General features: G+C 48.2%; 1 long non-coding RNA gene across 1 annotated transcript in view; it reads left to right on the top strand.

Annotated features, from left to right (window-relative positions):
* Nucleotides 1-26,939, top strand: part of LOC106041064 (uncharacterized) — a 399,163-nt gene that overhangs the window by 296,328 nt on the left and 75,896 nt on the right. The window lies entirely within an intron of this gene.

The raw sequence follows: 26,939 nt of genomic DNA, 5'->3' as shown, positions 1-26,939 counted from the left end.
GTCGATAACTTGAAGTGTTTAAGTTCTGCTCTTAATTAAGCAGGAAAGTGAGGAAATCATGTCCTGAGGATTGAAAGAGAACCAGGAAAGCATAGGAAACAAAGCCCTGTCTGACTCGTTTACTGGAGTGAATAAAATCAGTGGGAAATGGTGATTGACCTAACTTGCTTGTAGGAATTAATTTGCTGGTCCCGGTGTTTCTCATGGACACAGAATGGCTGGGGAGGGCCTTGCTCTGGACTCAAATGCCAGCAGTGTCTTGCCCACGTGAGTGAGGAGGGCTCGGGGCCGTGCTCGGGTCTCCGGGCTCAGTGATGCACAGGCAGAGCAAGCTGGAGACCTTGGTGCACGGGCACGGCGCTGAGATAAGTCACTCACTGGCATCTGAGAGCGGGTTAAGCTGTCTATATAGACACAGCCACTTGGAATTTGTATGACAGTAATACCTAGAGAAATCTGCCAGGATTAGATCACTTATATTAGATTTGGTAGATACGCACGTACAGACTCCTCTCCCAAAAGATTGTAATGCAAGCAGACAAGTCAAAATAATGGTGAGGAAAGAGGCTGTAACCTTACTCCAGCTTGTGTAAGGTGAAGTCAAACACAGTGAGGTTTACTCACTGTCACACCAGGACAAAAAAGCATGGTTGAGCTGGGATCCAAACCCAGATTTTCTAAATCCCTGCCCCAGAGAACGCTTGGTGTCAGAACTATTGTAGGGATGTGCGAGTGGGAGGCTGGGCTGGCAACTTGCTGGTACCAATTCTGGGGTCCCAGAGGCTGCGGAGCTGAGACAGCTCAGGACAGAGCCCGAACCCTTGCGGGCAGCACAACGTGTGGACGCCTGAACTCGGCACCTCGTGAGCTGTGGCACAAGCAGATTTCCAGAAAAAGCTCACACTTTCATCACTCTCTTCCTCCTAAGGCTTTTGGAGATTACAGATAATCAGGAGACTCTTATCAGGAGGGGAATAGAAGAGAATGAGATTTCCCACCCCCCTCCTGAGCTGCAGCACCTCCTGCACTCTGCTTGCAGCAAACAGCCCATCGGTGCCTCCAGCCACAAGGATCTTGGTCTCAAAGGGATGCTGGGATGGTCCCCCCGTCCTGGAGGGGTTTTATTATAGAACCGGTGAAAGGAAGGGGATGGGGCTCTGGGACACCCCGGGTCAGTGGGGTGCTCCCCTTCTGTCTGATATCCCTGCCCTTTTGTTTTCCTCAGTGGAACAGGATATTGGGAATTGCCAAATTCTTGTGGTTTTAACCACTCGATGGCTGTTTGAAAAGCACATGCTTTTTTCTTTTTTTCAAGAAGTTCTCAAGAACAATTTCCCCTTTGTTTCCCTTGTTACTCGAAAATATGTTGGGGAAAAAAAATTGGCAGTCTATGGCCATAATCCAAACCAGCCGACTTTTGGGGATAAACTTTGCCCTTCCACCTTTCCCCTGTGTCGTACAAAGCATCATGCACCTTTTAGGAAAAAAAAAAAAGGATAATTACACCCCATAGCTCCTGCTGCACTAAAGGGAAGGAGAAACAGTGAGTGCAGGCATGCATGGGCAGACTTGTTAGGATCCCTGTTCCTAGAGAACGGTGTCATGTAAGTTCTTGTAGATCTGGTTGAGTTATCATTTAAAGCTCAAGAGGCCTCTTCCCACCCTTGTAGCTTCTTCATGCAAAGTATCTCTGGCTTGTAGAGGACCAGCACTGTCAGGGGAATTCAAATGTTGGCTGTCCGAACTGAGGTGAGAAAACACATTTGCACCCAGAGCAGCCAGCTGAAATTAGCAGGCAGCAGCGTGGGACGCGAGCAGAGAAATGATTACAGACTGATAAAGACAGATGTAAGACATAAACAGCTGAAATATGGCTTAAATATTTATAAGAACCCAGGGCTCTCTTACAAATGTTATGTTTGGGAAGGAGATTGGGTGATTTATAACCACTGTTTGCGCTGCTCTCTCTGCCTCTGGCTGTGTGCTCTGCGGTCTCTGCTAACTTGGTAGTCCCACGAGCGAGGTGGGATACAACCCTCAGGGTCCCATAAACATCACCCGCTGGTGCAGCGGTGCCTGGCTGTGTCCTTTGCAAGGGTGAGCATCTCCCAGTTCAGCACAGGAGATCCTGTCCAGCATCGCAGGGCTGATCCCATGGAGGGGGCTGTGGAGGGTTTCTGCTGTTTTTCACTGTTGTGTTCACCAACAGCGCTCCCAGTTTTGCACTGCTCTAGCAGCAGTTTATAGTATGGAAAACTGCGGGGGGTGTTGGGTGGAGATCACAAAGGTGTCTCCTCCTCACCCAAACGTCTCTCCTCTTGTGTCCTCCTGCTAAAGCCCAGGGTGGTCGTGGCACAAGGGTTACAACAAACCTTCTCCCAGCCCAGTTGCTTGTATTTTAGGAGGGTCTTCATCCCCGGTTGGTGTGAATGGGGCAGGGCCACAGCACGCAGGTGCAGAGGGCTGAGGTGGTGGAGCTGGTAGCACCCAGGACCCAGCAGTGTGTTGGGAACAGGCAAATTTGGCAGGGAAAAAAAAAGGGTGCAGGGTTGGTGGGAGAGACATGGGGGATGAAAAAGCTAGGGGGGGCAGGACTGGGCTCTTGATGCTGGGCAGGAGGAGCAGAGGGACAAATGCCAGGGAGGAGATGGGGCAGGCAGGGACGGGAGCTTGCTGGGTCCTGCGGCTGTCCCAGGCTGGTGAAGCCTCGCTGCCAGGAGCTGTGGGTTCCCAGACGCACCCGAGCAGATGTGGGGTCCCCAGGGCCTCTGCTGGCTGAGGGCTCTGTCCCCACGGCACATGCTGGGGTGCGACCTCCAGAGACAAAAGCTTTTGCCTGCTAACCAGGAGAGAGAGCTGCTGCTATTAATTATTAATGAAGCCTCGCACACAGCATTAAAGACACGGGCAATTCTTTTTGGCAAGTGTAATGAAAAAATTAATTGAATAATCATTCCGTGTAAATAGATTTAGATAAGCTTCTTTTTTTTTTTTTTTTTCTCCCCCTTCCTTCTCTTCCCCCCTCCCCATACCTTCCACTTTCCAGCAGAAACAACTCGGTGATTTATTGCTGGGAGCCTTGCTGTAATTCAGAGCATCCTGCGGTGAGCGGTGGCCGTGCTGGCTGGGGCTGGGGGTTTCCTGGGATGGCCTTGTTTAGGGGGTGTGTTCAGATGGCCTTGTTTAGGGGACACAGAGTGGGGTGGGGTGGAGGGGGGCTGTTAAAAGTTAGTGCTACACTTTAAAAGAAACTGAAATGCCTGGTTTGTAGGGTGCTGGTTTATTAATGGCTTGGAGGGCCTGATGCAGAGCCTGTGAGTCTGTCCAGTCTTTCGGGGGCGTTAGGTGTCCCCTGTGGTGTGGGTGCATGTGGGAGACCCAGGCCAGCCCCTGCTACATTGGGTGCTGCAGAACCAAATGCTCCTGTGCTGTGGATGGATCCAGCGCTTGCCAGGTGTGCTCCTTGCAATTCCTGTTGTCAGATGTTGCTCAGGTGTCTACTGCCTTCGTGCTTTAAATGCTGGTGAGGTGGGGGAAAGCGTGCCAAGCCTTCTACATTTTTTTTCTCCCATCCCTTTAGGGAGTTTTAATTTTTTTTCCAAGGAATGAACTTGTGTTTGACCTTTGGACCTCCGGCTGAGAGGGCAAAAGTTAAACAATTCCTCCCAAAGGCAGAGGCCTGGGGCTGTGCCCTGTCCCCTTGAGTCCAGCCGAGGCCATCCCCCAGCCCTGCGTGGTGGGCCCTGGGGTCTCGGCTTCCCCAGCACGCTGTGATGTGCTGACACATCCCTGGGGCAGCCTGGTGTCAGCCATGGGGTTGGGCTGGGATTTGCAGGAAAAAATTCATTTCTCAACCTTTTTCTTTCTTAAAGTCAGCATTGACCCTCCTGATGTGGTGAAGGTCCCCCTGTTTTGGGCTGTGTTCCCACCTCCTGCCCCTATCTAGGTGGGTGCCAGCAGAGCAGCCTGCTGCTTTCTCTCCTGTCATTCAGTGAAAAATCCATTCCACTAAATTTAATCTGGGAGTATGTTTGTGGTCGCTGGCACAGCACTCATCTCTCCCTAGCTAATCTGGGGTATTTATAAAAAAGTAGAAACCTCTCTCCTGTACCCATGAAACATGGATGTACCCATGAAACATTGGATGAGGGCGTCCAGTGCACCCTCAGTAAGTTTGCAGATGACACCAAGCTAAGTGCGTGTGTCGATCTGCTCGAGGGCAGGAAGGCTCTGCAGGAGGATCTGGATAGGCTGGAGCGATGGGCTGAGGTCAACTGCATGAAGTTCAACAAGGCCAAGTGCCGGGTCCTGCACCTGGGGCGCAACAACCCCAAGCAGAGCTACAGGCTGGGAGATGAGTGGCTGGAAAGCTGCCTGGCCGAGAAGGACCTGGGAGTATTGGTGGATAGTCGGCTGAATATGAGCCAGCAGTGTGCTCAGGTAGCCAAGAAGGCCAACGGCATCCTGGCCTGTATAAGAAGCAGTGTGGCCAGCAGGTCGAGGGAAGTGATTGTGCCCCTGTACTCGGCTCTGGTGAGGCCGCACCTCGAGTACTGTGTTCAGTTTTGGGCCCCTCGCTACAGGAAGGACATGGACGTGCTCGAGCGAGTCCAGAGAAGGGCGACCAAGCTTGTGAGGGGTCTGGAGAACAAGTCTTACGAGGAGCGGCTGAGGGAGCTGGGCTTGTTCAGCCTGGAGAAGAGGAGGCTCAGGGGCGACCTCATCGCTCTCTACAGTTACCTGAAAGGAGGCTGTAGAGAGGTGGGGGTTGGTCTGTTCTCCCACGTGCCTAGTGACAGGACGAGGGGGAATGGGCTAAAGTTGCGACAGGGGAGTTTTAGGTTGGATGTTAGGAAGTACTTCTTTACCGAAAGGGTTATTAAGCATTGGAACGGGCTGCCCAGGGAGGTGGTGGAGTCACCATCCCTGGAGGTCTTTAAAAGACGTTTAGATGTAGAGCTTAGGGATATGGTTTAGTGGAGTACTTAGTGTTAGGTCGGAGGTTGGACTCGATGATCTTGAGGTCTCTTCCAACCTAGAGAAATCTGTGAATCTGTAAACCGTTCAGTTCTCATTAGTCTGCAAAGTGGCATAGCTTTAGGAAAGAACCAGGAGTATCTACATAGGAATTTATTATGGGCCTTAATTAACAATCCCATTATTGTGATAACACCAAAACCCAGTATCCCCCTTTCCTCACCCTCCATAAGGCCCTGAGTTCGGACTCCCGGCGATGCTGCAGCAGAACCAGGAGGAAGGGATGCAGCGCCAGCCTGTGCCGAGCCTGTTCAGCACTTCCTACATTTTGAGCCTTAAATTCACCAGATTCCTCCAGCTGTGCTCTGCCTTGTACCTAAGCTGATGTAGAACAATTTTAGCTCTAACTCTGCATGCTTTTTGGGAGTTGTATCGTGCTTTTCGGGACTTGTATCGTGATATATATTCTCTATTCTCTGGAGTCATGCTGCAGTTCAGCCCAGTGTCTCTCCTGGCAGTGAGTTTTCAGCTTTTTCTTGTCATTCCCTGCAGTTACAATTAACTTCAAACGGTGTCTTATCATTAAATCAACCTACATTGAAGCAGGCAATTGCCAAAGAGTCTGCTTTTCCTCTTATTCTGCGCTTACCCAGCTGCTGTGTTGTCCCTTCTGTGGGGAAATAAAGGAAAAAGAGGAGAAATAAAAATTATCTGTAGAAATGAAGTGAGTGCCGCGTTGCTGCTTGCCTGTGTCCCAGCACCAGGAGTTTCTAGCAGAGTTTCCATGGCTTTAAATGGCACTCTGAATACATTTTTGCAGGTACTGAGTGGTGTGGCTGTCCCTGCCAGGACAGCCGTGGGTCGCTGCCCGGGGGCTGAGCTGAACGCTGCAGGGTTTTTTGTTCAATTGCCAAATATCATATTGTTAACAATGAGCCAAACCAAAATAATTACGATTGCATCTTGTTTATGCTAAAGCACCCCTGCCCACCCCAGAGTTGTAAAGAAGTAGCTGGGAGCGTGGCCCTATCACAATCTGGAGGTAATGAGCAGTTGCTGCTTCTCTTGTAATCTCTTTTTCAGAGGTTTATAACCTGGGTCTTCTAATTTGCAGCAGGCTGAAGCAAAATGTGTAATTCCCCATTCCTGAGTCTAAAATCAGCAAAAAATTGGTTGCTGAAGGGTTTGGTTCCTCCCCCCCTTTAAATATTGCTGGTGCTCAGCCTTTAACTAGGCAGTTCCCGGCACATTACAGCATTACCTGCTGGAATTTGGCTCAAGTGCCTGTGGAAGGGGGAAAAAGTCCTTGGCCCATGAGAAAATGGCTTTGCCTGCTGGGGCGAGTGCTCAGCCTGCCCTGCCAGCAGAGCCCTGGGGTTTTGTTCTGATTATACAGCTCCAGCAACTCTGGATAAAACATGCAAAAATGCACCAGTAGGGGTTAAAAGTAGGATGAGAGTCTACCTGTAACAGATGCTGTGTTTTTTTCTACAGAAGTTTTATTGCCCTCTCTTATGAAGCAGGTCTTTCAGGGTGTTTTAGGCTTGGTTCCATGTGGATGCCCCCTGCTAAAATGTCCATTACAAAATTTCAAGGCTGTATTTAAACCTCTAATTAGTATATATATATATGAACAATATAATGTTGTTCTCTTTTCCTCCTTCCTCCCCTCAGTGCAAGAGCTGCTTCAGCCTCATATCTGTCCTCTGTATTGACTGGAAGCACTTTAGGACAGCTCTTACTTGTTTTATATGGAGCTTGCTTGTATCCAGCATTGCTTGACCCAAGTCAAGATGAGTCTTGCGTGTGCCTATGAGGGAATGGAAAGGAATGGTACGTGGGGAAAGGGAAAGCTTTAGAGGCTGGCTGCTGGCCAAAATCTCTTTCAAGGTGGGAATGCCCCTCTCCGTGTGAGCTCCCTTCCTGCCTAGCTCTTCTTTGGAAGTCAGGAAGACTTCTTCTAGCTGCTCCTTACAGACAAAACCAAACACACAGGTGACCTTGCCAAGAGCACTCAGCCTGGGAAGAGGCTATCACTGCCTGGCGCTGGGGGGGATTAGGGGCTGGTCTGACTTCCAGGCTCCTAACAGGGAGTCTGATGAAATGAGCTTGTGATTCTGCTTAAATGCCATTTTTTCCTCACTTCATCATTTCTGAGGGTATGTGGGAGGGGAGGAGTTATCTCAACTTCTTAAGAAGCTGGGCTGGGTGAATTTTGCTTTCACGCAGTTACTACCAATCCTCTGGCTCTGGATCTGTAGAGCACATCATGCCTCTAAATGCATGTTGTTAAATAGCTTACTTGAGTCTCTGTGCTTCTATTTTCTCTGTCATAAAATAGGAATATTAGCCCATCTCACAGGGTTGTACTGAGCATGATTGATTGAAATCTCCACGCGGAAAGAGCTAGACGTGCACAAAGTGTTATTGCAGAGGCAGTCAGAACCAGCTCCTTACCTGGCCAAGGGCTATTTTGTTTTGCTGGAGTTGGTGGATTTGTCACTTAGGCAGTTTAAATAAAAAAAAATAAAAGGAAGCTGTCTGGGGTGAGCATGAGAAACCACTCAGCATGAGCGGGGGAAAGGCACTACCTCCCCTCCTTGTTCCTCCCATGGCACTGAAACCCGTGCTGCGCTCCCGTGAGCCTGCAAGGTGAGGCAGAGGATGCTGCGTTCACGGTGTCACATCATTTTCCACGGTTGTTTATTTATCAGACATCTGCCTCTGATATAATTAATGTCATCCTTTGCCAGAGCTTCTGCGGAGGAAGAGGTTCAGTTGTGTGCTGGTGGCACGAGCTTAGGGAGGAGTACGTTGAAAATCCAAGCACACAGGAGTGAGTAGCAAGATGGGGGGGGTCATTCTTCACCTCCGTGGTGGCGTCTGCAGCAGATGCTGGGCTCCATGGCCAGCATTGTCACCCATGCTGTCATCTATTCATGGGAGTCTCCAAAAAATAGAAGTTCAGGACGGGAGATGAAGTGCAGACACCACTGCAATGACAAAGCTGGAGAAGTCCAACTCAGGGTGCAGATGGGTAACCTTCCCTTGGCGCTGCTGTAGCTCCAGTTGTTCCTAGCATCCACCTAGCTCTGTAACATTGTGTAAAAGAAACCAGGATGGACTTGAGTTCAGGGATATGAAATACAGATGCTAGAGGCATGGAAAACTTGTACTGCTGTTGACCTTGGCCAAGCAAGTGTTGTGTTGCAGAGGGCTGTCAGGAGGTGCTGCAGTGCTTACAGCCCTGTAGCTGGCTCCCCAGGTATCCTCGGAGCTGGCAAAGATCTGGGGGGGGACTTTGGTGTGCTTTTGTGTCATGAAGTGGAACTCGAGAGCCAAAAGTGGCTGTAGTGGCTCTGGCAGTGGGTTCAGGTCCAAAGATCCCAGTGAAATTCAAATCTCCTCTACAGACGAAGACACAGATGAAGGAGAAGCAAAAATGTCAAAGCTGTGATTGCATGATGCATCTCCTCTGTTTTTTTTTGCTGTTGTTTGTTTTTTTTTAGTAGTTTCTCACTGCTCTATACCAAATTTGGCAGAATTTTTCCTCATCCATCTCTGCAGGGTCAGCCGGGGAGACTGGTAACTTTTTTTTTTCTTTGGGTTTTTCCATTTTGTCCCAGGGCTTCCTCAGGTCCGTAGCTCCCTGCAGGGAAGCTGGATGGCAGCTATCTTCTCCCCCAGTGCAGCACACAGGGGCTCACACCGTGCCTGTGCAGAGCTCTGGGGTGTAGCAGGAGGGTGAGATGCAGGCCCATGGCTCAGAGGGGTCTGCTCGAGGAGGGAGCTGATGTTTTGTTCCATTGACTGCCTGACACTGATGGGAGAGGTGTTGCTCCAAATTATTCCAAACTTCAGATCAATGGGGTGAGATCAACGAGTTCAGGATAAACTGTCCTGAAATCCCTACAGGTTTGTTCACCTTACAGCAAGACGAGGACGTTTCAGCAGCTGGAGGTGCAATTGTATGGGAAGCACTGTGGGATTGGGATGGATGTAGTAGGATGCCCCTGGACCCAGCCAGAACGGTCAGAGCAAAGCTCCGTCATGGATGGGGCAGGTTTGTGTGGCGCAGGTCCTTGGGTGCCCAAAAGCACATCTACAGTGTGATGTCCTTCGTGCAGGCGTTCCCGTGGCTGTGGGAGAAGGACCAATCCAGCTTATTATGGGGGATGATAGCTGTTAATGTAGGTTGCCATGGCGAGTAATTAAAATCTTCCCACACGCCCGTTCCTGCACCACGGCAGGTGCCCTGCGCAGCAGATGTTATGCACACCATATGCACAGGAGCAGCTTTTGTGCACAGGAGAAACCCGTGGCATGGTTTCACCTCTAGCTCTCTTGGTCAATGAAAATGATCCCTGGACTCAGCTCAAATATTATTTTGAATGCTATTTTGCAAAATATGGAGAAGCTGCAGGGTACAGGCTCTAAGCTGTGGACACTTACTGTCTTTGTGAATGCCATGTATTGTTCACAACGGTTGAAAAATGCATCAGATAATTGCATTAAAGAGAGAAACCTCTGAGAAAGAGGCGATATCTGTGATGTGGGATATCTGGTACCTGTTACCTGCGGGAGGTGCTTAACAGCCAGCAGGTCCCACAGCCTTGTGTCTGGGTGCCCAAGCCTGCAGGTCCCTCCCACTGAAGTGGAGCACAAATGCCATGAATTTCTCCTTCCTCTGCTTCGGGACGCCTGTGGGAAGCAGTGTGGCTCAGGGCATCGTGGTCAGAGCTCTGCGTGCTGCAGCAGAGACCTGCCCTTGGGTTCACCACCTGGGAGCGGTCCGTCAGGCACCGTTTGTGACACTGGTATCCTGGTGAAGGTCTGAAAGATGATCTGTCCGTTGCCAAATGGAAAATACAAGGTCCATCATGTCCTAGGTCTGGCTCTACCATGACTTGCCTGCTGCTTCTTGCTGGGCTTCTCCTTTTCAAGCTTGGAAAAAACTGCCTGACTGCTAGTACCCCTACGATGCTTTTTGTCCCTATGCTTTTTGTCCTGCAGTTTTCTTTACAGTGCCTCTATTTTAATCCTCCATAACGGTTAGGAGGAAGCACTGACAATTGCTCGTGCACTTCTCAGGGGAAATACTTGACCTGAAACTCACGCTGCTGTCTCTGCTTCCCTGTGCCTCTCCGAAGAGCGGGGCCATGAGCTGAGCTTTGGTCGGCAGCCAGGCGACCTGGCACTCGAGGTGGGTGACTCTAGCAGTAGCCAGAGCTCATGAGATGTCAGCGAGGAGGGGGCTGGTGGGACAGACAGGAGCAGACCCTCTGTCCGCTCCCCTCCATCGCTCCTGGTGCTGGGCAGCGGGCCGGGCAGGTCGGTGCGAGGTATCGATTGCCGAAGGAACAAAAGCAAAGCACGAGTAAAGCGCAATAATCATGTGAGAGGAGAGAAACTACAGAAGTACACCACAGGTTCACTTAACTCCTACTTGGTCGATAAGCTGCTTATTGAAACGCATTATTCTTCTGTTCCTGATTCCCAGAAGTGTCTGAGCTGCCTGGAAGACCATAACAAAACAGGCTGCCTCCTATGTCTGCCATTGATTTTAATGGGGAAAGACAGAGCACTGTGTAATAAAGTGTAAAAAGATGATTCCCCAAAATGAATAGCACAATAGGATAACAAAGATGGTGATTACCGCGGAGTTGTTTCATACTCTTGTCTTTGCGCAATGAGTGTCTGTCTGGCTTCCTGATATCCCTGTCCTTCTTCACGGCTGCGCTGGGTGATTGCTAATTTAGGGCCACGAGCGGGGCAGCCACGCTGCAGGTCTGTCCCATCCCTATACAGAGAGAAATGAGATCGCTGTATTTTTGTTTCACTGCTCCGATATTCTGCTGTTTAGGCTACTCGCAATTTAAGAGCACATATTTCCTTTTTCACCTTATTTAAAATAAGAGCTCCTGTTAAAACTGTGAAATACAGATTTCTTCTGGACTTGCTGGCTAAGCAAAGTGTAATGGTTTAGGTAACCTCCCCCCCTTTCTTTTCCTGATTAAATGACAACAAGTAGGTACAGGTTTACTGGAAATGCCTCATTCAATGAAATTAAGTGCTTGGGGAATAGAGGGGAACAGCTATAACTTTAAGTTAAATTTAGGTAAATATAAAAGATGATCAACTAGAAACGTTGTGCCTAGAGTCATTTGAACTGAACAATGGTATTGAGAGTAATGCCCATGTTGATATTGGCACAGCATTTTAGATTTCTGTGTTGCCCAACTTGATTTTTTCCTTTTTTTTTTTTTGGCAAATCCATCCTTTACCCAAAAAGAATTTGCATGGCCTTAGCTATAATATAGCAAATACTCAAACCTATTTTAAAAAGGTTACTTTATAAAGTAAGATGTCAAGTATACATGTAGCCCAGATGGATTCTGTTTTCAATGATAGCTGGGGGTCTTTTTTTGATACATTGTTTCAAAATGAACTCGAATAGAAAGAAAATGCTTAATTCAGTCTAAAAGAATGCAGCAGCAGAAAAAAATGCTTATTGTTTTCCCTTGGTGGTTCCCCTAGCCTAGCCACAGATGCTGATATTTGCTATAGGGCTGTCAGTCTGGCCATAAACCAGGGCGAATACTGCGGGGTGCTGCACCGTGCCAGCTTGTCTTGCTTGCTTGCTCCAGTGTCATGTAGGAGCAGACGTGGTGTTGATAACCGCCATGGACCTGTTGGTCGTGCTGCTGGGTGGTGCCCTGTGTTACACCGCCGTGCTGATGTACAGGTTGGGCTTTTGTACCACGGCGCTGCCAGAAGCACTGCAAGCCCTGGGCACGCTCCCCTTGTTGATAGTGAACCTGTCCGGGCGTGTTAGTGCTGTATTGATCACACCCCAGGGCGCAGGAGCCATTCTTCCTGCCAGAAGGCAGCAGGGACCATCACAAGATTGAGGGGTTTTTTTTTGTTTTGTTTTTGTTTTTTAATAAGTTATTTAGGCAGGAGTTTTTGCAGGTAACCCCATCACTAAAACCTTCCTGGATGTTTGCTCAGTTCCCTGCTTCCCCAGCCATCTGAAATAAGGTGTGCCCTGTCCATGAGGGCCAGGCCAGCTGGGACTTGAATCTCTTCCCAAGGACGCATCTTAAAAACCATTTCAGAACACTGGCCCTTTGCCAGCGCTGATGGATGCGGTGTCCCAGCTTACTGGAAATTCAGTGAGTCAAGGTGCGGGGACTGAGCAGGGAAATGCAGAGCTGACAGCGTTTCAAACCCACGTCCTGAACCGTCAGCATCCAGACTTAGAGCTGGTTTAGATTAGATCAAGCGACTCGGGTTGGGTCTCAACTCCCGTTTTCACAACGTTTGAATGAGTTTCTGAGGAGCGAGGATTGGGGGCACACTCCTGGCCCCGTCCTTATGTCTTCAGATGTTTGCAAAAGCAGTGGGATGCCCCAAGGTACTGCTGGAGGCATCTGATGCTCTTCAACCTCTGGCTCCCAGGGGTGGGCACTGATGTCTCTGGAGAGCTTTGGGCCTTGTTACCTGTTTATGAACTCTTTGTGGCAGTTTAAGCCCGTGTGGAGGTATAGGACTAGCCTAAGTTCCAGCCACAGCTGCGAAGCTGCCGTAGAGGCACGTGCCTGGGATCCACATGGCAAGTCACTTCTGATTTACTAGAAAACCTCCAGGCTTCCTTGGAGTTTCCTTTTCCAGTAACTTACCATCAAAGCCACCACTTGGATCACATTTTTCACCCTAAAACCTCATCAGCTCACAGGCAGAGCTGGCCTGCCCATGGCAAAGCATGAGGTGACCACTGGAAAAAGCCAAGGCACGTGTGAGCGGGGGCAGATGGAGAGGCCGAGGGAAAACCACGGTAAAACCACGGTGAATGGAAATTTTGTCTCCTCACTGCCTCTCCCTGGGGTTGTGTCCCACCACCCCCACCTCCCAGGAGGCTGGTGTCACCCACGATAGCTTAGTTTTGAAAAGAAGGTGGATAGGTAAAGGAGAGAAGGTATAATTATGGGTGGAATCTGGGATTTTTTATCAGATTGTGACACTGTCGAAGGCCTTCTGTGCAAAGTATACTGTTGAAAAGGCAGTGATTGTGCCTTTCCCACCACCATTATCAAAGCTCCAGTCAGTCAAAGCCTCCCTGTTATTAAATGCTGCTCTGCAAGTCTGCATTGTGAAGCTGAAGGATATAATCACAGGTGCCAGACATGGGGAGAGAGCTGATCCAAAGGTGTGAAAAAAAAAGAAAACACAAAGATGAGCTGAATAAAAACACATAAATGAGGTGTAAAAAATCAGATTACAGGGGGCAGAGAAGGTGGGAGTAAAATGAAGCAGAAAAAAAATCCATTACTTAGGTTTCTTTCTCTCTTCCCCCCCCCCCCCCCCCCCCTTTTGTTAATATAGAAGAGACAGGAAAAAAGGTTCAAGCCAGCTCTCCATCGTATTTTCCAGTATTTGGTGGTACTGGAAGTAATTCAGGCACTTCGTCCCTGCTGCTGTCGGTGTCACAGGGCCATCAGCACAGCGGGTGCCTGGTGCAAGTGGCCGGACCCGTGGTGGCTTCGGCAAAGCACAGCACCAGCTGGGTCCATCTGCTGGGTCAGTGCAGGATTGGGCCAGTTGGGTTGCCCAGAGAGTGCAGGAATTGAGGCTTTTTGTTCAGATGTTTGAAATGAAAAATATTATCCCAGACTTAGGCTCTAGGTAGAACATTTCCAAATCTTTCTGCCAAAGTGAATTAGAAAGGAGATTATGTCTATCAGAGCTTCTGTTCAAGGGGACTGGACTGCTATGTGTTGCCTCCAATGATAAAAAGGCAGGCTGTGGTTGGGAAGCCAAAAAATAATTTATAAGCTAACTCAGCCTACTCTGGTCCAGCATCGTCAAGCTGGAAGGGTTTGTTGCCACTGAGCTTTTTCTTTCAGTGCGTTTTCAGACTCAGCTGTTGTTGAAGTGGACACATTCCTGTAGAAAATTTCTGTTTTGATGAACTTGCATTAAAAAAAAAAGTTTCAAGTAGCATTGGCTCTGTCTGTTGAAGACAGCTCATACACCAAGCAAGCCAATTTTCCTCATAGCCTTTAAAAGTGGGCATCTCTAGCTGATAACTCTCAGCCTGTCCAGCATCCTTCCATGTTGGCTTTGTGCATTTCCCACAACCTCTGCCTTTTACCCGCAGAGCCCACAGGAACCCAACCAGAGTACAGCTGGGATCAGCTCCGTTGCGCACAGCCTTGTGCGTGGCTTTCCCCCGTGCTTATTTTGGCTTAGGCTAAGCCTGTTTGTAGCCATTGTCAATTAGGACGCAAGTGGTATAAGCACATCACACAGCTGTTCTGCAGTAGTTTTGCAAAACCCTTTGATAATAACACTCTGAGGTCAACTGGTGCAACTCCGACCAGGCAAAGCTCGCTAACTTTTTAGCTGGCTTATGGAAACATTTCCAGGTAGAAGATCTATTAATAGGCAAAGCGATAGGTCACCTTTCCTGTGCATAAAATGCAGATAGCATTTAATGGAGCTAGCACACCCAATGAGGCCCTGCTCACTGGGCAGGAACAGGTATGCAGTTATGCTTATAACACACAAAAAAATGGATTTTTTCATTCTTCCCAAGTCATCTTGGAAATTTGACCCTATTGGGATCAATAGAAATTTTCCCAGTTTTTTCAGTGGGGCAGGGATTTTGTCCTGACTCTTCTCAGAGCTGAACTGACCTCATGGAAATATGTATGATCTCACCAGAGGAATTTCAGAGTGATATTCACCAACCTGTTTTAGTCATGGGGATAAGTCAAATGATCGTATCTCTTCCTTCTGCCCTTCGTATCCTCCAGTACAACCCATCTGTCTGATTTTACTCACCCATCTTGTGCTGTTCGTACATAAACCTTGTTCCTGTCCAGGCTACCCTGCTGTTAGTTGTGTCTCCTTCCTTGTGAACATTTTCCTCTTTCTTTTAAACTCCAAAACTCAATGGTTCGGAGCAACTCTTGTAACCCGAGCAGCACACACCTGGGGTGAGGTTAATTTTGAACATGGCAGGTCATCTCTCAAGCTGGCAAGACCTTCGTTCAAGTTCTACTATATTTCAATTGTTATGGATTTTCAGGGCTTCTTTTCTGAATGGGCATCTCTGAAATGAAATAATATGAGGTGCTATAGATCTGTTTGCTGGCAAGGTTATCACAAAGGCAGGCAGGACGGTTTGCCTCTGACAGCATGCACTATAAAGTCTCCAAGGTCTTCCCATAAAGTCTGTGAAATACTACCACTATAGACATGCGTCAGTGATGGTTAGGGTCAAGTTTGCAACCTGACCTTTTAGACCAGCTGAAATATGTGGCTTTATTCTCACGTGATAGCTCTGATTCGGGCAAAATCCCAAGCAGCAGTGAGCTGGTGCTCAGAGCAAGGAGTGCTGCCCAAGACGGTGCTTCAAGGACACTCTATGACTTGTTTGTCCAGGTACAAAATACCACTGAGTTTCTGCGCCTGGCTGTGGAGAGGCAGCCAAGGACTTGAAGTAGGAGAGGGCATAGGTGTTCTGGCCCAGAATTCGGTGCTGGCAGAAGTGGGTGGTGGAGATGGCAGGGAGCACCTCATGTTCTGAGCACTGGAAGTGATGTGAAATTGGGCAAAGATTATGGGAAAGAGTGGAGAACCTGCAAAACCCAGATCACTGTGCGCTCCCCTTGCCATGCTGCTCTCACCTACGGGGCACTCACTGCCCTGACAATCATACAATACTCACGGACCATGGCATTTCAAGTGCCGTGTGAGATTATACCGAAGTTTGAAATGAAAGGACATAAACCATATGCTCACTGCTGATGGAGTGAAATGATTGACTTCTGTCCAGTTCCAAAATATGTTGTGTTTTGGGGCATTTTCTTGATGTTGTTTGCAGATTCAGCAGGTTGGCTGATGAGATGAGAAGAATTGTCCAGCAAGTGCTTGCTTGGGAAGATTGACCTGACCTTCTGGGAGATACAGCTGGGGGAAGTAGTAGTGTTGGCATTTGGTGGACATCTACAGCCACATGGTTAACTACATGGCACAAAAATTACGATAGTTTTTGTTTCAGATGCAGACTTCTGCTATATAAAACTGAAATCTTATTCCACTACAAGCAATGTAGAGTCCATTTCATATCTTTAAGTCTTGTGGACACCGTAATATCAGAAATACACATCTAAGGAACTTTTATACCAGGATAATCTTGCTCACATAAAGAACAGAGAAGTAGCCAAGATTTGTACATTTCCTCTTAGGTGTTTACAGCTGCAGATTTCAATGAGAAAGCTCTTCACCAGCTTTAAAGAGAGAAATGAAATAGTGTAGTGAGGGGCTGATTGCCGCTCCGTGGGGAACTCCTGCCCACATTACAGACTATCTGCCTCACATGATAATGACAGACAAGGCGATGACCTTTCTATGCTAATGATTTGGCTTCTCTATGAATTCATCCGACGTGATACAGGCAACTTGTCTTTACTCAGTGATGGATCATGCCATGGGATCCCAGAGCTTTCTGTGTTAGTTAATGTTCTGTCAACACAAGCCCCTGAGAGGTTGTCCCAGTTGTCCTGGATGACAATTAAGCTCTCTTGAATAAAAGAGCTGGAGCCTAGCGAGTCTCCAGAAGCTGACGCACTTCCTGAGATACAATTGGTCACATCCCAGCAGAAATCTTTCTTGTGTCTGCTGGCCTACCCGCTGCTCGTAGCGTGCATCCCAGGTGCACTAGCAAAGTTAAAAATCTACAGTAAAATGAACTGGAAAATATTGATCCAATTTAAAGCAGCATTACAAATGCCCAAATCATTGCATCCTAGCATTAACTAATTTTCAAATATCTAATGGTTTTACCTGCTCTGCTGCACTTCATAATGACAAGTAAATGTGGTAGCACACCCGGCTTCTCCACTGCAGATGTTTTCCTTCCCCTATATCAGATGCAGACCCTATATCTGCCCTATCTCATGCATCACAGCTCTGCAATGAAGCCACAGTCTGTGAGAGCATGATATACAGGTTATTTCCAACAGGATTTGGGTGCCCAGCTTTGTACCTTTCCTACACAAGGACCAGTCTTGAGGCTGTCGTACGTCAGGGCAGTACCGCACGCTTCCCTACAGGGAAGATGATTTAAAACAAGTTGATACTCAGCCCAGATATTACTGATTACGCTCGTGTTTGCATATTAGTTGAAGATTAAAATCAGAATAAGGATGGTGGAAGATGTGATAAAGAATTTCAACTTGGCACATAGCTCATTGCAAATGTTGAGGACAAACCCTGTGTTTGCGATCCACAGGGAAGGCTCCACCATCACCATGTCCACAGCAGAAACTGGTGCCGCTGCCTCCCTCCCCACTCATAGGACTTCTGATACAACCTTGGCACCATGAAGCAAAGCAACAGGCACATCGCCCCACTTTAAATGAGCACAGTCCTGCAAACTGCTTTCTTTCAGCCCCATTATGCACTTTTTCAGATGCCCTTTTTTTTTTGTCAGAAAGGGCTGATTTGCTTTGCTGGTGTTTATCAAACCACATTTCAGTTTCCCATAGCAAGAACCTGTAATCCAAGTGGGATCACTCATCAACAGCTGCAGACACCAGAGGGGGCAGATCATGCAGCATCAGACCACATCATGAATGCTTAAAGAACCATGGGTGCTCCAGCAGTAAAACCCCAGCATTTTTTGGTCACCCACTAGCTCTTGTTACCAGTCCTTGCAGTAGTCTTAGGGTTTTGACCTCATGGAAAATGAACGCTGCTTCCTACATCATTCCCTGTGTGTGGTCAGAGCATTAATGCATCTGGCACCTGGGCTTTGCTAGGTGGTATGCTGGCTGCGAGGCGTTGAGGGACCTTCACTCTCATGGCTCCTTTATTCTCTTCAACCCATTCCTGCTGACAAGCAGCTGTCCTCAGCTAGGTCTTGAGCCTTATAATTGTGTACATATTTTTTTTTTTTCTGCAAAATCCAAGAATCTCCCAGTTTTCCATGATTCCCACATCCCTAATTCAGCCTCTCATGTCCCATCCCCACCTCGCTTGGTGGCTCCTCTAGCTTGGACCTCCCACACTGGACCCAGGCATCTCACCCCATTTCTGGCTGCTCAGCTCTCATTCTGCCTTCCCAAATTTCTGCCCATCTCATCGGCTTCCTGCCCTGCTACAGCTCCCACGGTGCCCTCCTCTGAGGTCAGTGGCATGAGGGCAGTGGGGAAAATGAACTCACATAGTGAGGGCTAACGGGGAGGATTTGGGAATGGCTCAGCTGATGTCCTGCGTGTAGTGCACCCTTCTGATATTGCCTTTTCATTGCATGGCAATCAGGCTCCACACAATTATCCTCTCTTTTTTTTATCACTCTCACAACGCATTTTGAACAGGTTGTAAGACACTTCCTCATAATGAGATTAGCCCCCCTCATTGCTTTACAATATACATTTTTATCTGGGTGCATATATAGAACAGGCTTTTTAACTGCATAAAGGTGTCATAGTGAGGCTCAGGCCCTAATGTATGACATTATCTCCTCCGATGATTGCAGTCAGCATCAGGCTATGCATAGAAAAGGCTGTTAACTGGCGTGCAGCAGCCGCTTGCCAAAATGAAATGCACTCACCTGGTAAATGCAGGCAGCAGCTCCCGGAGGTCAGATCCTTGGGTGATGTGAACGAGCGTGGCTCTGCTCAGAGCAATGGAGCGGTGCCAACGCGCACCGGCTGGAAGCCCAGCCCCGGCTAAGGTACTGCTGAACGGATGGGTTTCCTCCTACGGGCAAGGCTGCGCAAGCTGATGGCTCTTTTTTTACATCCACTCAGCAGATTTAAATGAGGCACTGGTGCAAATCGTGGGAGCAGCTGGAGTTTATGCTGGATGACTCCTGGCTTGACTATTTCGGAAAGTCTGGTTTCAACACAACAGTTCCTAATGCAGCCTTGAACTTTTTGATTTGATGTGGTGATGTGGATGGGGAGAAAAGCTTCAGGCTTGCTCTCGGGCAGATCTGAGGACACACAGCATCCCCTGCCCTGGGGGACAAAAGGGTTTTGCCCCCTCGGTCCAGATCGGAGCACATCGTCCTTCCCTGCCCCTCAGCCCCATTGGCTATGGGGTCTCAGCATCTCCTCGCACCACTGTCCTGGTGGCTGCTCTTAGGCAAGCATGTGAGCACTCTGATATGTCTTATAATAAATAAACCCTCTAAAGGCTGATTAATGTCATGTAATTAAAAACAAAACCACGCCCAGCAAGTGGGGTGGCATGGGCATGCTTTGTCTTTGTTCATGCAAGAGCTGCAAAACCCACTGGTCATGCAAAAGGTCTTATTCACCTAAACCCTCTTTAGATATCATCTCTAAAGATTACAAAGGTGTTTATTTTTTTTGTTGTTTGTTTGTTTTGTTTTGTTTTAATACACATATAGACTAGGAAAATGCAGAAGATGGTATTTTTTTCTGCCTCCCAAATGCAGTAAGATCTATGAAAACCCATTTTCCCCTGTAGACAAATAACAAATCTCTGCCCTATTCCTGGGGGCTTTACACAGTTTAGAGGAAAGGAAGCATTATGTGGCAAAAGCAACACTTCAAAGAGGTCTGTGTGAGCACCAGGGAGTGTTGGGTTGGGAAATAAACAATCAGTCATTGCAGCTATTTCAAAGCAAATACAGTAACTAATGGTACTGAAATATCACCTAACAGGAGTGAACATTCACACCTCTCAGGAGCTAAAGAGCTCCTTTCACCACACCCTGAGATGGGAATGGATCAAGAGCAAGGTTCAAAGTGGTCAAAATTGAGTTTACTTTTTCAGTTTTTATTTACAGCTCATCCGTAAATACAATCAGACAGGTGGGAAGCAGTGTTCAAGATTCAGCATCTTCATTCTAAAACTGAAAGTCTTCACCATTAAAAAAATAAAAAGAAATTAAAATGGGACATTGTAGTAATTTGGTTTTACAAGAGAATAGTTCCAACTGTTCTGGGAGAACCAAAGTTAATAAAAGTGCCAAAAATATATTTCTGTTTAAAAGTTAAGGAAATCACGTGTATTGATAATTTCATTTGCTCAGAATGGAATGTCTGTCCAAATGAAGCCATGCCCACTTTCTGGAGGAATATGGCATGCAAAATCTTTATTGCCCCCATAGTTTTTGTGCAGCCCTTGCTGGTGCTGTTATCCTAAGTGTATAAGAATACGGAAACTGCTTCTGTGTCAGATTTTGGGCAGAGCAGAAGAGCTCCTGTACCCAAAAGCTTGTCTACTTCTAGCTCTTTTAGCAGAGCTTGTCTTTCTGATGGAAATTGTGGCATTTTGTAAATGAAGCTGCACCTGTTTAACTGGGGGTGTGATATTTCAACCAATTAGATCCATTGTGGAGGAAACCATGCCCTTGTTCCTCTTTGGAATAGCTTGGTTTGATTTAATTACGACTAAACCCTTATTAACACAGTTTGCAAAGGCTGGCTCTGCCGGTGGGACCCAGGCAGCTGCCCTGGGTGAAGCCAGCGGGACCCTCCCTGGCAGGTTAACCCACCCTGTCCCTACCATGGGCCAGCACTTTGCTTTTGGGACTGGCTGTGACCTCCCAGCTCTGGCTCCCTCTCGGTTTCTCTCCCTCTGGTTAACGGATGGGTGGCTCGGAGGAGCTCAGCACCAGCCCTGCAATCACAGCTCCTGCAGCTCAGCTCTGCGTGGAGCTCGACCCCTTAACTTGGGGCAGGTGGGCCCACCTTTGGGTCGAACGGGCAAAGAAAATCGCTACAGGCAAGTTAATTACTACAAATGTTTGCTGTTTGAATAGCAATGTAGCTATTGCTTTTCAAAGCCAGGGAAACTGAGGCATGGGAGCCTGACAGAAATAATGCTCATCTGCTTTCTAGGTTTGTTATTAATTACCTGATCCTTATAATGCTTCTTGGAGCTCAGTAAGTGCTCTCAGGGATGAGAGAGCTGCAGAAAAAATATTCGTGTGCCTTCTAAGGATTGTTGTTGGAAGGTGGAGTATACTTCAGGCCTTGCAACCGTAAGTGCTGGAGCACAGCTGAGACAGCAGGGCAAGCTTCTCGGAAGATAAAACAATCCAAACCTGTAATCCGTGTTATGAGGTCATCTAAAGGACCAGTCATACCAAATATGATCAAAAATTAGATTTCTCTGGTGGAAAAAATTTGATCTGGCATTTCTCACAGCCTTGGTGTCTTTCCTTTGAAAGAATCCTTTGTTCTGCAGGTCTCAGGATGAAATTAAATCACAACTCATGTAAATACTGATTTTTGACTGGCTGGGAGCCAGTCCTATATCCTGTAGCGACTTATACCCCCTTCCCCACATACACAGACCATGTCAAATTTCTCTCCACCCTCCGAACTGAGGGAGATCGAGGACATTTGTTATTTCCCTGGAAACCTTATGAGAGATCAGAGCATGCGAAGGGCATCCCTGTGGCTCCAGCACGGGGGGTCCCCGAGCTTTATAAACTCAGCAGCAATTTACGGACCGGATCCCAGGGTTTGGGTATTACTGTGGCTGGTAGGGAGAGCTTGCTCACAGGTCTTGCTTCTTGTTTGTGGGTTGTTCAGGAACCATTCCTGGCTCGGAGTTTTTGGTTATAATTATTCTTCAGATGCTTTGGCTGGAAAGCTGCTATCCACGGGCAGTTTGTGACACGTCCTCTGAGCGTGTGGTGTTCATAATTCAGATTTACACGGTCTGGGACCGGTCACCTAAGCTGCATGGCATCATTTTTTATTTCCATGTTGTTTTAAATTAGGGATCAATGAATAACAGACTATGAAATTTGGGGCGAATACTAATTCTTGCTGACTTGTGTGAAGCTTTTGGGAATTGCAAACATTTCCCAAATGCCCTGTGGTTTTCCAAATGCTATTGAGTCACAGCCAACCACTTTCATTCACAAAAATATTTGCAAGATTGTTTTTTTGACTATTTAATCAGCTCTGCGAGGGCTGGAGTTCTGTTTTCTGACTGAAGTTGGAGATACTCATGCTCATTTCACTTGGATGTGGATCTGGCCTAAGTTACCATAACAGCATGTAATTACATATGAATACAAAAATGCAAAGTGTGTTAACTCAGAACCTTCCGAAATTAAAAGCAAATGCTCAATTAACATGAAAAAGAGACCTGGACTAAATTTTGCCTGTGAGACCCTCAAGCCAATGCAGTTCTGGCTGTGGATGTGCCTTTTGCTGAGGGAGGAACGTTTCAAGTTGCCTTTCCCCATCCCCAACAGGATCAGATGAAAACGGTTCTTACGCTGGGATTTGGGAATAAGTCTCAGGGGAGATGGATTAGTGGGCAGTGGGTTGTGAGAAGGTCAAAAAGACAACAGATTGCATTGCTCTGTGCATGCTCAGCTGTGCATCCATTATTTAGCAGTGTATGCTGTGAGTTTATATATGCACCTCTGCTTTGGGGATATTCTCTGTTTGCGTGGATATACACATCTCCTCTCCGTCCTGCCAATGAGCCACGATAACTAACAGTGATACTGAACATTCGGGGGTTTTTTTCCAAAGGTAGTACGCTCAGAGCTTGGGCAGCCAGGCTTGAAGGCAGCAGCTGAGCGCTGAGGGAGGGGATGCAGAAGGAGGGGGGGAATAACTTGACCGGCCGCGCGAGGCTGTGCCGAGCCTGGTGCTGGGTGCGGAGCGATGCCCGGCTTTGGGAAAGGGCTGTGCTCTGCCACGAATCCCCCCTGAAACCGAGGCACAGCCACAGCCTGCTCAGAGCTCCTCACTCATCGCTCCGGGCAGTCATTGCGGGGGCTGCTGTCCTCCATCCAAATCCTTGCATGGTGCTGCAGCAGCAAAAAAAAAAAAATCATCCTGTTTGGGCAAATAGCGAGCTCACGAGCTTTGTTTTATTGAAACCATCAGGCTTGGCTAAATTCTCCGGTCTCAGAGCGAAGCCAATGACTTCATCCTTGGAGCTGCCTCCACGTAACCTTTGCTTTCACGGATCTATTAGGAAGCTCCCCGGGAGGGGAAGCCCAGCTGCCAAATAAATCACACCTTCCCGGCAGAGAGGTGCGAGGTGCTCCACAGGAACCCGGGCTGCCTGGGAGAGGAGACACAGGGATCTTCTGCAGAGGTTTTTGGGCTTGTCCAGGTGCCAGCATTCTCCACCAGAGCCCATCGATGTAAATGCACGAGTTCTTGTGGGGTTTCGTTGCTCTGTTCCCAGTGAGGACTTGGCCAGAGCCTGTGTGCGTGGTAGGTAGGAAGGAGCCTGTAGTCAACCGAGGCACTTTTTAATTTTTCTTTCTAATTAAAAGTAGATATATTTTTAAAAAAAATATTTGCAGGGGGAAACTATAGTTTTAGAATTTCCCATTTAATACTCCCCTAATGCCTGTGAAAAGCTTTGAGTTGCAGTTCATGATTTGAATCTTTATGGTCAATTAGCTGGAGAAGGACTTGGAGAAACACTGGTATGGATTCGCAGAGCTTGGGGTAGGGTGATGTGGGGATGAGAGCTTGCAGAGTGGGAAGCTTTGCCATAAGGAGGAAGGAAAGAAGCCCAGCAGTACCACATTTCTTTAAAGATGTTTGAGCATCAGTGTTGCACGCTGTCAGCAGCCCATAATTCGGACTCGTTCAGACCAGAAGATTTCCACACGCACACTCTGCGGTGCACACCTTGTGTCCTCTGGGTTTGATCTGCTGGATCTAACAGAGCATGCACCAAGAAAAGGCACCGGGAACCTGAGACCTCTCCAAGCCCAGCCCTGGCTGAGGGTGATGCCATCTGCCCAGGAGAGCTGAGCAGAGGTCTCAGTTCTGGAGGGCACAGCGGGGATTAAGTCTCTGGTGCCCTGCTTGCAAAAGAGCAAAGGCTTGGCTGGAACCACAGAGGTTGCTCTCCATGTCTCCTCCTGAGAGAAGACTGGGGGAGAAAAATGAGATGTGAAATTTGCCTTTTGCATCATTTGAGGCTGGTTTCAGGGAGGCTTGGACAGTGGGAAGGGAAGACTTTTAGCTTTGGGGCCTCTATTTAAACTAGACCAACCTTTATTTTATTTTTTCTATAAGAAAATAGATGCTGCTGGATCACGTTTCTGGTCCACTGTTTTTCCTTACAGACTTCCAATCTGCAGGTACTGGAGATTCTCCAGGCCAGAAGAAGACACAAAAGTGGAATTATCTGATTCCGTGACTATTGTTTTTTTTATATCCTCACCCCAGCTCCAGTCAAAATTTATTCACTTCTGCCTCAAAAAGGAGAACAACTTGTGGCTCCTTCAGATCTGACTGACTCAGACAAATTATCTCCATGAACTGTTTGTCCTAAAGCCTTTGCCATCATTTTGGCTTTCTCCATTCCCCATTTTATTCCCTTTTCTGTGTCCCTCCTCCTGCCCCATACCTCTCCAGGAGCCAGGAAGTGAGCCTTGTGCACAGCACCTCCCCGTGAGCATACGCTTTCTGCTGCCAGCACAACAGGTCTGGCATTTTTGCCACTGTTCTCAGTGTCTCCCATGCTTATGAAAGCAAATATCCCATGTCTACTCATAGTGTTATTTACCTGTAGCCATCAACTGGCAAATATTTTCTTTAATGTGTCCTCAAAAGAACTGAGGAGGATGGGGAAGAGAGCTCTGGCCTTCAGGGAAGAAGCTAGCCAGCTCGGGTGATCTGCCTCTGCCATCTTAATGCCCAGGGAAATTAATTGAATTGGGGCTGGTGATTAATCCTCCAAGTATTTTAAACTACCAAGCTCTGACCCTGAAATACCCAAAGTGCTCAAATACCCTGGTGCAAAGTACCCTAGTGCACAAAAGGCTGCAAATGAGAGGTGAGCAAAGGAAAGAAAAGGCTATATCTGATCTTGAAGTCAGGTTAAAACCAGTAGGTAGCTGGGTAGGTCAGCATCCTGCTTGCCTTGACACTGGAGATTTGGTGCTGAAGGTACAGCCATCTCCAGTGACTTTGTGCCCAGCTCCTGCTGGGGTGGGAGGTCGGGATGCCCCCAGCACCGCAGCAGATGCTGGCTGATGGATGGCACCCAGGTGGAACAAGGCTCCCCGAGATGGTCCATATGCTCCTCGTCAACCTGCAGCTGTTCTGCAGTGAGTGTCCCACAGCAACTATAGGAGCAACACGGACATATTCTCACAGCTGAACAGTGACTTCTCCTGCTGTTCCTAGGTCTTCTTTGCAAGCCTGCGGTACAAAGCTTCCCATTTATGTGCCGTGGCCATGCTGTCAAGGTGTAAGTAATCTCTTTCATACTTACTGAGCTGCATGGTCACCAAGGTGCAATATCTGATGGGCAACAGATGTCTGCTTTCTTCCAAGGTTTCAGTGCTGTATTATTGCTGTTATTTGCTCTATTTTGTGCTGCCAGGGAGGGGAGGAGGGGCAAGAACTAATGCAGCCTGCCGAATGAACAGCCCCCACAGTCCTGGGCTTTGCGGGGGCTATTTTAAGTGCTTGAATAATACAGATCTAGCATACCTCCTCAGAACTGCAATCACATCTCCTGCAGTGGGGATTTCTGGTTTATTCAGACAGCCTTTATCCAAGCACCCTCTGGTAATGCCCCTGTGCCTGCACAGTGCTACAGAAGGTAAAACAACCTGCAGGTAAGATGAGGACTGTGTCCTCTGAGGTGTCTGCTGAAGATGACGTGCTTTAACTTTGCATTAGTTGTTTGTGCCTGGGGACCGTGCAGGGAATCATGCCTAGAGGTGTTCGGCAGCAGCTCAGGCACACCAGGGTGTGCTGTCATAGCTTGCTTGATGGAGAGAGTGCGGTGGTGCCTTCGACTCTGCTCCAGTGCTGCTGCGTCCTTTCTGCTTTTGAAAAAGTGCTGTGCAGCCTTAAACTTCCACCTCGATACCCTCCAGGAAGCCTGGCTTAACGCCTCATCTGAAGGACATGATACGAGTCATTAAAAACATTTTTTAAAAGTCTGGAGGTGACCTATGGGGCTCCAGGAGACTGGCTCCAACGCAGCAGCAAGCGGCCAGCTTGCCTCTGAGCCGCGGGGGCTGCTGGTGCTGGGGCTCTGCCCCTGCGGAGAGCACCCGGCTGATCCTGAGCCCTTTTGGAGAGCTCCTGGGGGAGATGCTGGGAAGAGAGCTGTGGGGAGACCCTACATTGGTGTCGGAGCTCAGACAGCTGAAATTCAGCCCAGGCCCTGAGCCAAATGCTAACTGCTTTTAGCAGCCCCTGGTCAGTGCTTCAAGCTCTTTGCCTCCTTTGCCTCATGCTTCAGAAACGTTGGACTCTGTCTAAATATGCATGATCCTTTGGGTGTGGGAAGTGTCTGAGCTGTCTGCAGAAGGGCCCACCATCTGCAGACGGATGGCTGGAGACCCTTTTGGAGACCCTTTTGGCATTGCTGGCAGGTCGCAGACCCTGGTGGAGATGGCCACCTGAGCGCTTCCTGCATTGGCATGACCGTGGCACATCCTCATGTCCCCAGCAGAGCTGCTCTGGAGGCGCTTGCTCCCTTTCCATGTAGTTACAGCTGGGGTCCCAGCTGCCAGCCCAGCTTTAGAAATGCCCCCATCCTTTATTGTAAGTGCCACAGTGCCTGGGAACTTGTCACCCACTGGGGACTTGTGCTTCTCTCTCTCTTGGTGCTCAGCCCCACACCTGAAGCCCCTGTCCCCTCCCCAGCACTACCACACAAAGCAGAGCCTTGGTGCAAGGGATGAATCCACGTTCCCTGCCACTTTGCTACACAGTGAGCCACGGACAGTTTGTTTCAGCAGAAATTTGGGCTATAAAACCTCTGGGAGACTGGGCTATCATAAAAGATGTATCCCCCTCGATGAGTGCATGATTCAGTCATTGGAGGTGGAGGACTGGAAAAGAAATGCCAGCTCAGGGATGTAATTTGGCTCCGTGGAGATAGCTAAGCCTTGTCTGCGCTAATACTTGTAGTAATAGGTATTAAATTGGCTCATGTAGACACGGCCCTGA

The sequence above is a fragment of the Anser cygnoides genome, chromosome 18, assembly GCF_040182565.1.
Source record: "Anser cygnoides isolate HZ-2024a breed goose chromosome 18, Taihu_goose_T2T_genome, whole genome shotgun sequence".
Classification (NCBI taxonomy): Eukaryota; Metazoa; Chordata; class Aves; order Anseriformes; family Anatidae; genus Anser; species Anser cygnoides.
Note: the sequence above shows the minus strand (reverse complement) of the source record. Positions and strands in the feature narration are given on the sequence as shown.